At 44.9% G+C, this 13,491-nt stretch overlaps 1 protein-coding gene across 2 annotated transcripts in view; it reads left to right on the plus strand.

Moving 5' to 3' along the window:
- Nucleotides 1–13,491, plus strand: part of Lcp1 (lymphocyte cytosolic protein 1) — an 89,617-nt gene that overhangs the window by 37,907 nt on the left and 38,219 nt on the right. The window lies entirely within an intron of this gene.

Genomic DNA, 13,491 nt, shown 5'->3' on the forward strand with positions numbered 1-13,491 from the left:
CTAACGGGGACCTGAAGCCACCTGGGGTGGCTGGGTGTATGTGTGTTGGGGAGGCGGGGTTCTTGCCAAGTTCTCTGCAGTTATCAGCCCCCCCCCAAAAAAAAGTAGTTACTTTTTCCCCATCTTTAAAGCCAAGCCATGTTTTGATACCTACCAATTGCTCTATTTCAGGAAGGCTATTTACTCTGATTTGGTCAACTTTAAAATGTTTTCGGGGAAAGTGCATATTGATCATTTGGACTGTGCTGCTCGGTATACTAATGGGGGTGTTTAATTTTAGCGTCTGTGGTTGTTTTTCTTTAAAAACACACACACACACAAACTTCCTTATAGTCACATAGTGGATATGTTAACATCTTAGGTAGTGCATTACCAGATGTGGGGCTGGTTATGCGAGTGATTTTTGACAATGGAGTTTTTAATGCTTATGCTTTCTACTTACATAGGATGAAAGGTCTTCTCTCCTTCACCTCATCTCTAAAAACAAAGGCAGTTTGTGGGTTGGCTTGTGCTACTTTTTGTAGGGCTGTCTCTTGAAGATGCCTCATCTGAACACGGTTGGGTTTGTGTCTACAGTGTGTGGAGAGCTAGCTAACGGCAACAAATGTGGTTACCTCTGAGTGCTTATTTTCCTGTTTGTTAAGGCTGAAACGAATGCCCAGTTAAATGCTGGAGGAAAGCCTCCTGTCTACAGAGGAAAGTCTTTTAAATTGCTGAAGCCTTGAAGTTTTGTAGCACCTCTCAGCTTTTATTAAATTATCGCTTTCAGATGATACACATAAGCTGTCCAGCACACATGCTGAAACCTAGTGTTTCTGACTGTCAAACTATTCCAGCGGGGCAACTTAAAAACAAGAACAGAGCCAAAAGGCAAAACTCTCCACTGGGGGAAAAAAAAAGTGGTGGCTTGTTGACACACATTTTGATGTCAAATTTAAAAATTTATCATAAATGTTTGTGTTGCCAAATTTAAATGGAATTCACCATTTCTCTATAAATGTGAATTTCCAGAATTTGACCATTAATCATTGCTTGCAGTGCTCACCTGGCTAGTTTCAAAGTAGAAACAAAAACAAAACCCCAAAACAGCAGAAACGCAGCAGGAGAGAGGCGTAAGGCCCAGAAAATGCTGAAAAACAACAACAACAAATCTTCAAATAAATTTTAATCAGATCGTAATGGGAGCGAAATAAAGATATGAAAGGATGTCAATATCCCAGATGTCCCCCTTCTATCTGGGAAGGAATGAAAATGAGTAAGGCAGAGTTAACGCCAACCACGTTTGGATTGCTGAAGCATCCACCTGCCGCGCAACCAAAACACAGTTTCTTACTCAGGCAGCATGAGGGAGGGCGCTTCTGGGGCCTAAATGCCGGCCAGGGTACTGCAGTGGTGGTTGGCAGTGGGTGCTCGTGAAGACATTTCATTAGCAGTCTCGGCCCTGTAGAAGCGTTTATCTCCTTCGTATGTTATACTTTGCAACAATCAGTTAAGTTGGGGGAAAAAAAATCGAGGGTTTTAACTTGAACGATGCTTGTACCTTGGAACCTTTTGGAGAAGGATGGCCAGTGAGTAACATTTCATCCTAACGTGTGCGTTTGAATTGGAGCAGGAAGAGGACCTTTGCAGGTCCTCCACGCTGCGCACGTTTAGTCCCGCATAATTTAGGACGGTGTAGGGACTCCTGTGTAAGTCGTTGCGTTGTATGGACTAGGGGGTGGCAAGAAGGAAAGTGCCAGTGTGTACTCTGTACGCATCCAACTCTTTCAGAGGATGCTTCGTTTGAACATGGTTGGGTTTGTGTCTACAGGGTGCGTGCGGAGAGCTAGCTAACGGCAACAAACGTGGTTACTGTTAAGTGCCTAGCTTGTGCAGCCACATGATTTCTTGGAATCCTCTCAAGTGCCTTGAGCTATCAGGAGTGGGCTTAGGTGTTGAAGTTACTGCTGCAAGGTCTTATAATAGTCAGGGTGGGGCGGGAGGTGGCCCCGGTTTCAGGTGCTGGCGGCAAGGCCTGCCTTGCGCCAAGCATGCTGGGAGGAGCTTTCATCATTGAAGCAGATCAGAGAGCCTGACGCAGTTTGTGTGGGGCGTGGGGGGGGGGGGAGAAAGAGAGAGAGAGACAGAGACAGAGAATTTGCAAGACACCCAAAAGGAGTTGGGTTTTCATAACTAGATCCCTTGGCAGATTTCATGTAACGTCGGGATGATGCATTAACAGTTTTACTAAGAATTTTTGTACCCTCACGAATTTGCCGCAGCCCACTTCCTCAGCCTTATTTCATGCCACTTCCTTCTACTTGAACCTCTCCCCTCCCCCGGCCTGTCTTGCCTACCCACATTCTGGGCGCACTAGACCGCAAGCCACCAGAAAGTTCCATGCCGTTTCACTCCTTTTCACTCTATTTCTTTAATGGTTTTCTCTATAACTCTTCTGAGTTCCACCCGCCCCCAAGGGCCACTTGGGAACACAGGTCCTCCACAGAAAGCCTCCCTGTCGGTTGCTTCCTCCACTAACTGCTAGGCCTGGAGCTTACCTAATGCTTTGCCTTAGGGCCAGTATGGTAATGATTGTATCTTAATTGTTCTTTTCTGTCCTGTCACACTCACAGACTGGAGTTCCCTCTCTGTCTCTCCTCCCACGTAAAGTTGCTGAAGATACTGATTGAGATGAGCATTTGTCACATGGATATTTTATGAATTTGTTGGGTAACGTGAAAGTCTCTGATTTCACTTCCTGGTTTAGTAGCGCGGGGAGTTTTTGTGGCGACTGTGATGGAGGAAGGTGCAGAAGTAATTACTGTGCTGCAGCTACTGTCCTGCATCTTTCCCAAGACTCTGTTCTTCATTTTTGCCTCTCAGCATCAAACGGACATTAACTTCAAGAAGTGCAAGAAGTTATACAATGACCTTAGCCTTCAGAAATAAGTGACAAGTGTGCATTATTTTATTTTAAATACAGTTACAGACATACTAACTAGATAATCCTTATACAAGCTATATTCCCAAAGATAGGCCTTTGTTTATGACAGTGAACACGAGGACACGAGCCGGGAACTTTACTCAATCACTCTGTATTGTTCTTAGAAAATTCTAAAGTCACCTTTCCTTTTTTACCTAAAGAAGGCAGGCCCCTCTCCCACATACAGGGCAGGTGGCAATCAAATCTCAAAATAAAGCTAAATGGGCTGAAATTAAGAAATTTCCTTGTTTAGCTCGTGTTTGAGAAGACCTAAAAGTTTTTAAGTTCAGGTTATAATGTCATTGGACTTTATGACTCATGACAGGTGTTCTAGCAGAATAACATTGTTCAGATTAATTTAAATTTCTCCCCAGGATTTTTTGGGAGTTTGGGGGCAGTGGTTGGTTCCCAGTTCACAGATATCCGGTGAAATGACATTATTCAGTTTGTATACTGAACAATGCGAAAATAAAAACTGAAGCTAGAGCCCATCGAAATCTATAGCTAATCTGTCAGCCGACTTGGGTTTCAGTGTCAGTTTTGCTAAATGACAGTGCACTCTGACCTCAAAACACTGATGGCTTTTCTGACGTGGTAAGTAGTTACATCCCGACTAGATATCCATCTCCTAGGGGAATCTTGCTCCAGCTGCTGAAGCCATGGCACTTCCAGATGGCGGCTCCCTGTTGTTTCCCTTCCTTCTGACTCAACTTCCTGTCTTCACCGCTCACTCTTCCTGTTGTTTCAGTTTGTCAATTTCCATCATTGCATGTCTTCCCATCAGTTGCCTAATAGCTCCATCTTGTAAGAGATTGCAAGCACAGGAGGGAGTGGGGAGGGGCGGTGAGGAGGAATTTCAGTTATCACTCTAATAATAACAGCTAAGGCGCCCCCGCCTACTCAGAACTGGGCCTTTCTCTGAGGGCCTTAGGCCTAAGAAAGCATTTGGTCAACAATGTAATCCCATGAAGTGAACACTGGCATTATCTTCGTGTTTGACAGCAGGTTTGCTCACTCGTCTATTCCGTTTGATCTTCTGTGGTTGAATGAGTTCTGTATCAACTGTCGGATTCCAGAGAAGGTCCTAGAACACAACAAACTATACTGCGGACGAGTGCCTAAGGTCTAAAGTTGAGCTCAGGCGGTTGTAAGCTCGCCTGAAGGAGTGCAGTCATGGTGCGATTGCTTTGATTGGCAGCTGTTCCGTTGTCATCCCCACCCTCATCATCACCATGTGCTCTGTCCTGGTAATGTGAGTGTAATTGGTATTTTACAGTGGACAGGCCATACAACATGATCTTTTCCTTTGAAAACGTGGAAAAGTTCTCAGTCTTAGGAGTTGAGAATGACTTCACATTTTCTCATGGGCTGTGACAGACAAACATGAATAAATGAAGTAACTTAATTTGTACACTATACCTGTACCTATAATTGCTAAATATAAGTGTTCTAAAGACTGTTTACAAATGGAGGATTGTTTTAACTGTGAGTGGAAGAACAGAAGTTGAAAGGGGCCCACTAATTGAGTTAGAATACATTTTCCTCAGTATCAGAGACTGCTGTATGTCAGTCCCACTTACAAGCTGCACAAAGGCCATTTCTCAAATATGGTCAGCCCCCGCCATCCCCCGGAAGAAAGCGCTAAGATGTTAAATTGAGGAAGCAACAAAGCCATGGCTCTGTGGTTGCAGTATTGATTCTTAGTTTAGTTTAGTGCAAGTTACATGGACACCTTTTTGACTCCCACACACATAACACACTGGTAGCTGAATTTGTGTGGATCTCGGCCATTTTATTCATCCACGGTAGGAAGCCGAGGCGCCAGATTCTGGTACTGGGTTAGTGAAGCACATGAATTGCAGTCTCCCAAATCATTGGTTTTCGTTTCTTCTCTACTTACCCTTTCCACGGGGAAGTGGCCCAAAGAGGTAACTGCCTAGCCTTAATAACCTGTGTGCTGGTTCTTTATGCTAGCAGCCATCGTTAAAATTTATCCAAGGTGTGTCTCTGAATCCATGAAGTGAAGAACTACCTAAAATTACTTGTGTGGCGTCTGCGTGTTGCCCTCTGTGTTGTTGCTCAGCCAGAGACTTTCAGTTGGCGTGGCTCCTTGTCCTCTTAACTTCAAGTGGACATTCTGAAGTGTGAGTCCTTTTAGCTCCTTGACAGCACAGGCTCATAGTCGCTCAACTGCCTGACTGAAGTAGCTGAAACCCAAATGCTCTCAAAGTGCTGATAGAATTCTCAGGAAGTTTCAGACTCTAGAATATTTCACATCCCAGTCTTTTGGATAGGCATCGCGCAAATATCCCCAGACCTACAAAACCCCGGGGGCTGAAATGCTCCTGGTCCCAATGTTTTGGATAAGGGGTGTGTAATCTGTAGTTCTGTTGCTTCTCTCAGAGCTATCACCAAATAACTGACAAGAGTGCTTTAAGAGTGGCGAGGCCTGTTTGGAGGATTACTGTTTCGTCCGGGCAGGGAGGGCTTGGCAGCTGGAGCTTCTATATCAATGGTGCTGGGAACTTGCAGAATCACGTCTAGATCTAGGCAGATTGTGCCAGAGCCAAAGGCAGATCATCCTGAAGGCCTATCCCAGGAGACTTACCTCAGCTAGGCAGGCCAGAGACCCAAAGTTTGCACAACCTCCAGAAACAGTATCATTTTCTGGAGACCAACTGCTCAAACAACGTGAGTCTGTGGGAAACATTTCAGCCTCCAATCCCATCAGTTCTCTTCACCCAAGGAAGGACAAGGGTAATATAAGTTCCTAATGGAGAAATGGAGGTAGCAGGTACCAAGAGAAAGTAAAGGGGGCAGGGGAACGGATGTGTAATTTTCCATTGATGAGCACCCGTTCTCTGCCTTAAAACAGACTCAAACTGTCCATGCCACTTCCAGTGGTTTGTTGGTTTGTTTGTTTGTTTGTTTTAATTTCCTCACCGTAGAAACTTCTCAGATTTCCCTGTGCCTCACTGTCTTTCATGTAAAGAGTTTTCATCCAAATATCACCAGTTCTGTTTCTGTCCTCCAACCACTGAAAATGGCAGTTGGGACGTTTCTGTTATCTGCTGTCTGAGTGGTTTTGCCTGTGCTTTCGGGCCTTGAGTCTCCCTCCAATTTTGCACAAATGTCTGTGTTTTAGAAACTTGTAAATGCTTGACAGTTTTTTTTTTTTTCTTTTGGAGACAGGGTTTCTCTGTGTAGCCCTGGCTGTCCTGGAACTCACTCTGGAGACCAGGATGGGCTCAAACTCACAGAGATCTGCCTGCATTTGCCTCTTGAATGCTAGGATTACAAGTGTGCACCACCACTGTCCAGTTGTTATTTTAACTATTTATTTACATGATTATTCCATATGTATGTGCACATACCATGACACACATGGAGACAGAGGACAGATCCCAGGGATAGAACTCAGGTCATCAGGGTTGGCAGCAAGAGTCGGTAGCCACTGAGCCATCTCACCGGCCCTTACTTCACAGGTTTTTAAATCATGGTTTATAGTCCCTGTTCATGGAAACGACAGGCACAGTGTGTAGAAAGGGAGCAAATGGACACAGATGTGGCGTCATATTCTGGCTTTGACCCCTATCAGACACTGAAAATCTCTTCAACCCTTGAGGCCACTTTATTTTAAATAATTATTGATTCTTTGTGAATTTCACACCATGCTCCCCAACCCCACTCATCTCCTGTCCCTTCACATCAATCCTCCACCCTTGCACCCCAAAAAAAAACCAACCAAATAATGTTTTTTTAAACATTTTTTTTTAAAAAAATCTCACCATGAGGACTACACTGTCACAGTGTCTCACACAGTGTACGCTTTTGTCCAAACATCTTTACTTGCAAATGTTCCTTGCAATGAGTCATTGGTCTGATTCAGGGCTTCTGGCCTCTGCTATACCATCAATGCTAGATCCTCACTGGGACTCCTCTTAGATAGATTCCTGTTGTTGTCCTGTGTCATGGAGATCCTGCATCTTTGGATCTGCAGCATCAGTGGCTTCAGTCACTGTAGCAGTTCATAGATGGGGTAGGTGTTGGGGTGGGCCAGCTAAAAGCCCTGGATCTGGGCCTGGGTGGTAGCTGAGTTGGTCAGCCTACCAGCTCCCTTGCACCCACACAAGAGCCAGCTCTCTCCAGCGCTGCCCTGGCTTGCTGCAACTGGCAAGAGGCAGGGACAGCTCTACAGTGTGCCAAAGCCAGTGAGGGGCGGGGCCAGCTCTGTGAAACCCTTGAATGTCAACTGGATACCACGTGGCAGCCCAGACCAGGGATGTCTTTGGTGGCAGGGTGGGCACAGGTGTCAACACTGCTGCTGCAGGGCAAGGACCCAGACATGGCCCCCCCAGGCTGTTCCTCACTGCCCTCATTTCTCCAGTTCTGCCCCTATTTATAGTACTCAAACTGTTCCCTATCTCTTTCTCTCCTATCTCTCCACCACGTACTTTGCACATCATAGCAGTGGGCGGTGGTCAGTTTCTGTAAATAGAAGCCACTGCGGTCTGCTTTCTTTGATGTCTTTGGGTCCATTGCTTGCTACCATTTTCCCATGTTGCATCCATGAGTGTGCCGCCTTTGATCACCACTACATTTGATCAGCAACATGCTAAGCATTTGAAATATACTTGCTATTTTAGTTCCCCAAATAACTATGTAAAGTTGGTATTATTGTCTCATTTCATGAGGCTTAGGGAGGTTTCAGAAGTGATTTGTCTCCAGGTACAGCAGTAACTCATAGAATCAAGATTCACAGTTGCTTCTTTCATTTTAAATGCCTGATTTCTTTTTTGTGTATAATTTCCTAAAAGTGCAAACTGTGTCTATTTAAACTACATATTTGGGGGCTACAGAGCAGGGTCAGAGGTTAAGAGCACGTGCTGCTCTTGCAAAGGACCCGGATTCAGATCCCAGCACCCACAAGCCATCTCAAAACCCTTATGACTCTAGTTCCAGGAAATCTGATGTCCTCTTCTGGCCTCCTCAGGTACCAGGCATGTACATGTATGCAGGCACAGATACTCATACATGTTAAATAAAAATAAATAAATAAATCTTAAGTAAAGTACATTGTAGTCAGGCATAGTGGTGTGTGCCTTATCCCCCCATCATTCAGAGCCTGAGGTTGGAGAATCAAGAGTAAGGGTCCAGCCTAGTCTGTGTATTGAAACTCTGTATCCTCTACCAAGACCTAGGTGTGACCTGACAGTAAGTCTTAACTGTTCCTGTCTGGGATTGAGTATTAAATGATTATTCCTCGTGCCACATTTTCTATCAGTAAGAGATCCCAGCTCTGTTCTGGGTGTGTCCACTTGTTTAACGAACATATTTGAGAAGCAAGCAAATAAATGCTTGATGGATTATGACATAAAGTCTAGGAGTTATGAAATTATTAGATTGCATTGTGTAGCTACTGAAATTTCTCTTTTGTGACACTTAAAAGTTTGACAAAAGAAACATCTCATCATAAATTGGTATTAGTAAATATTTTCCAACCCCCCGTGACTTCTCTATCTCTGTCTCCCTCCCTCACATTTCTCTCTTTCTCCCTCCTCCTGTGTGTGTGTGTGTGTGTGTGTGTGTGTGTGTGTGTGTGTGTATGTAATTGACATTGTCATCAGAGATTCTAAAGGAACAGCTTCACTGAACCCATTGGGAATGAGGTCACTTTACTAAGAATAAATGTGAACTTGTGTTGCTAATCTACAAATGTGGCCATTGGTTCTCAGCTCAAACTCAAATATAGGAAGTACCTGGAGATATTGGGACTCAACAAGCAGGGCGAACCACAGTGCCAGCCTAGAGGACTTGTTCTGGGCACTTGCTGTACCTAGGGGGAGGGGAAGAGAGCACCAGGGGCCTTTATCTCAGATGCCCAAAGCTCTCTCACTTCTCATCGCAGCTCATGGTGGATGTGGTTGGGCTTTTCTTAACTTTACTGTGTGTTTTCCAAGCCTGGCCACACTTCCTCAACTGTTAGGAGGTACTTTCCACTGTTGGTATTTTGGCAAGCCAGAGCTCAGAGAGCCTTAAGATAAGGTTAGTTAATATCAATGCAGCTTCTGGCACCACCTGCCAGGTCTGCATCATCTGTGGACCTCCTAGGACTGTGTGCAGGGAGCTGGCCTGGAGACGGAACAAGGCATGCCAAACTCTTCTAGAGCCGGACCATGGTGTCCGCTCACACAACATACAGGGTGTATACACAATCAAGTGTGACTTCAGGGTGGTGACTGTACTATTTCTTACATGTAGACTAGAAATTAACTCTGCTCCCTAAGATAAGTTTGTAAAAGTTCTGCTCTTTGCGTTTTCTTTTAACACCTGCCCCCCCCCCCCCCATTTCCTTTATGTGAAGATTTGGGGATTTTTTTTTTTTTTAAATCTTTAGGTTCTTGAATTCTTATTGATGTGTGTCCCCACAACTTGGTTTGACCACACTAAGACTGGGGACATTCTACTTCTCTTTTCAGACTAGTCACTGACTCACTTCTCTACTCTCTCAAGGGCCCCATTTTCCCAATTCGGGCGTCTCTGGTTCTCCCTTCTCAAAGCAGTGTTTTCTGATGAGAGACAGTGTTCTAAGGAAACTGGCTCTAGGTGGAAGCACCTTGTTTGCTTCTTACTACCTACCCTGTGGGGGCTGGGGGGTTGCCATATTGCAGTATAGTCTGGAACACTGACATTTCCCTTCTGGAAACAAGAGAACCGAACTCCCTTGCTTCCTTTTTCGGCGGGGTTCAGCATCAAACGTCCCTGACTTCAGCCACACCTCGCCAGCACCAGCCATCTCTGCATGCTTTGCTTGCCTCTTGTTTTACAGAGCTGCGGCCATCTTGCTTACCTGGAAAACTCCATAGTGAGTCCCTAAGACTTAGCTCCATATAGCCTTCTCTTTCTTTTTTAACCCCATCTCTCTTCCCTATCACTGCCCCTCCTGCCTCCTCTCTCTGTCTGTCTCTGTCTATCTGTCTCTGTCTGTCTCTCTCTCTTCTTTCCACATCTTTTCAACCCCCCGCCCTGTCCCTTCTCTGTCCTTTCCCCTCCTCCCCGCTTCTTCCTTGACAGAAGCCAGGGCTTCCTCCTCTGTGCTCTCACAGTACCATGGTGACATCTTTAAACTTCTCAGGGTAGTGTATGCTTTCACATTTATAATGACTTTCCTTCACTTGACTGTGTGACCCTGAACGCATCTTTGTCTTTTCAGTACCCAAGACAAGACATCTGCTTCACAAAGCAATGATAAGCAGCCTAGTCAGGACTCCCAAATACAGCCTTCCTTTGTCCATGGGAGCCATGGGGACATAGGTAGGAAAGACCAAGCCTGGTGGTGGTTTTGCCGGTCTTAACATTCCTTTAAAATGCCCAGGACCTTTAGAGAAGAGACATTTAGAATTTCCCCAGCGAGCGTCAGTCCTGTGTTTGTAAGACTATAATCAACATGACACTAGGGCTTTGAGATTTTGGAGTTTCCTTTTGGGTCCTCCTGATGAAGGACAGAGAAAGGAAACAGGAATGCAGTAGGCAGGGTACTTAGATCATAAGGAAGGCCCCGCCCCCAGTTCATAGCTACATGACCCTAAGCTAGTCATTTAACCTCACCTGCTCAGTAATGCTCTGTGGGAGAGTGGTTGAGACCTCAGTATCATAATGCAGACAAAGCTTTCAGCAGACATTAGTTGCTTTTGTTGTCATCCAGATCTTTCCGCTGTCTTTTAGCTACTTACTGTTTTCTCTGACTCTAGGTGACAAGGCCTCTCTAGAGGCTCTGGGTTAAAGATCCCACAGAAAAGAGGAGAAAGGCTGACTGACCTTCGAGAGATCTCCTACTCATCTGTTGGGTCTGAGCCTCTTGGGTCATTTTGTGACACTGTGACGAAATGCCTGAGGCTGGATGGCTTCTAACTCAGAGAGATTCCTGTCTTTCAGATTTAGAGCCTGGAAAGCCATCCAAGGGTGAAGGGTTCTGTTTAATTCCTCTGCTTCAGCCCATGCTAGCAGGCAAAGGGCAAGAAAGCACAGGCAAGAAAGGGAGAGAGTAGGTCAACCTGATTCCACCAGAAGGAAATCCCTGCCATATTGAATTAAATGGCTGATGAGGACTGTGTCATTAGCCCTCCTTCTAACACTGCTGATTCTGGATTCGGTTCCTAACAAGGGTGACTCTGAAGGATACATTTGAGCCATAACACTATGTGTCTTCCTTCTGGGGTGTGTGTCAGGGGTATCTTTATCTTTCTCCAGGGGAACAAATTCTTCCTGGGAATCTAAGGAGTCCTCATAGATTTTATATTGGGTGGTGTCCAAATTCCTCCCTAGACAAGTTACATCTTACTTTTGTATTCTCAGCATCTAACAGGGGCCTGGGGTGCGGCAGATATTTGGTGATGTAAGTCGAAGGGATAACTGTACAGATTTATGAGTTTGCTAAGTGTGCAGATTTAGAGCTGCCAGAGAATGGGCTTCGTAACCCAGGGATTGATACGCAAATTACACTCAGGTAAACAGTCCACCCCTACAGTCTATGGCTCTGTGCTTTTCTTTACCTTAATAAAGGTAAATAAAGGTTGGTCTTGGCTACTTTTAGAGTTACAGAAATACTGCAGAGGTAGTATGAGGGCTCTCCTTACACTCCATGACTCTAAATACAAGGTCTTTTAAAGTTTGTTACTGTTGTTTTTAAAATGGTTTCCTTCAAATGGATTTTCAGTTGACATATGGAATAGTATTTCTTGTGTGCAATATAGGTTTGGTATATATATATATATATTTCTATGTAGGAATTGTTAAATGAGTGCATTACCTCATAGTTACATTTTTATGTAGTCAACTCTTTCTGTCCACTTCCTTAGCCTTTTCCAGAATATACCAGTAGTCACCACGCTGCTCAGCAGATCTCCTGAATTTATTCCTCCATGTGGTGGTGACAGTGTATTTCAGCCATCATTTTACTCTCAACTTCCCCAAGGTCAACTATACATGTATATACATGCATATTCTGCATATTAGTGAGATGGGGTAGTATTTGTCTTTCTCTGTATATTCTGAAATATATTCATCTATGCTCTTGCACTGAGAGAATTTCTCCTATTTTTTTTTTTTAGAGAGTACAATTTCTTTGTGTCTATAGCACTCACCGCTTTTATGTGATGTTGTCTTTATCCAGTCATCAGTTAATGGACATTTAAATTGTTTCCATTTCTTGACCACTCTTTTTCTTTGAGGCAGCACCTTACTATGTAGCTCAGCTGGCCTTCAACTTATCATTCTCCTGCCTCAGCTTCCCGGGTGCTGAAATTACAGCGTGTGCCGCCATGCCTGGCATTTCTTGGCCATCAAGAACAGTACTGCAGTAACGTGGGGGTGCAGCGATCTCTTAACCTTTCTTTTTGGTAAATACCCAACAGTGGGGTAGCTGTGCCACATAATGGTTCTGTTTTTAACCCCGTCAGGAATCTCATGGCTCTTTGTAACAACTACCCTGTAACTTGTGTACTCCCATGTTCACTGGTTAAGGAAGTTGGCACAAACTCAGAAGACAGCAACACAAATTAATTTAAAAGTTGGGAAATAAACTCCTAAACCAACATCTAAAAAGGATAAACCATCTCCGGGGGTGGGAGATTTATGAATCGAACAGCTCCTGTAGCTCCCCCTGAGATTAGCCAAAGAAAGAAGGAGCTGTAATCGCATCGGCAAAGATTTAGGTTACAAGGCAGGAATATGAGACACCAGAGAGGTTATAGGGTTTCCTTATTTGGGTCTTTTAAAAGAAAATACTAGATGACTCTCTTTCTGGGACAGTCTGTTCACTGTCTTGCCTAGAAGCTAGGGATGAACTGGATCAGCTTGTCTTTAACTGTGTGTGATGACATCCCAGAAAATAGGTCCCACAGGCCACTTTGACAGCTCTCCTGCTCTGAACTGCTCCACTGGGCAGCTGAGCAGGGCCGTCTGCCTGGGGTTCGTGAGGAGATGCATCTGGAACAGCTGTGTGTGCTGAGGAGGTAAGAGTGGTAGGTGACAGAGACTGGCCCCTGGGAGCCAGGCCCCCTTCCCCACTTGCTCACACAGCCACTGCTCCTTAGGGCATTCATACCAACTGCATTGTTCTCTGCAAGCATGGCTCTGATCTACGTATCCACTGCTCAGCCACAGAGTGGAATCTTGACACTTTTGACATGGGAGAGACTTCCTCTCTCGATTTATGGATGAGGAAACCGAGGCCCAGAGAACAAGCTGGAGGTTGAGGCTAAACAGCCAGGAGGCAGGCAAGCTGTCCTCCTGAGAGCCTAGACACAACTTCCCTTCAGTCCTCCTGCCCGTTACTTCAGTTGCGACTCACTTGGTGCACTTATTCATTTAGTGGATTGTGTAGGCTGATTTGAGCATCTGGTATTTTTATTTATTTATACCTGTATTTCTGTATTTCGAGACAGGGTAGTACTGCCTGGCCTGGAACTCTCACCATGTAGCAAAGGCTGGCCTCAAACTCATGGAGATCTTCCTGCCTTTGTAGCATG

The sequence above is a fragment of the Psammomys obesus genome, unplaced genomic scaffold (genome assembly GCF_907164565.1).
Source record: "Psammomys obesus unplaced genomic scaffold, mPsaObe1.curated_primary_1811, whole genome shotgun sequence".
Taxonomy (NCBI): Eukaryota; Metazoa; Chordata; class Mammalia; order Rodentia; family Muridae; genus Psammomys; species Psammomys obesus.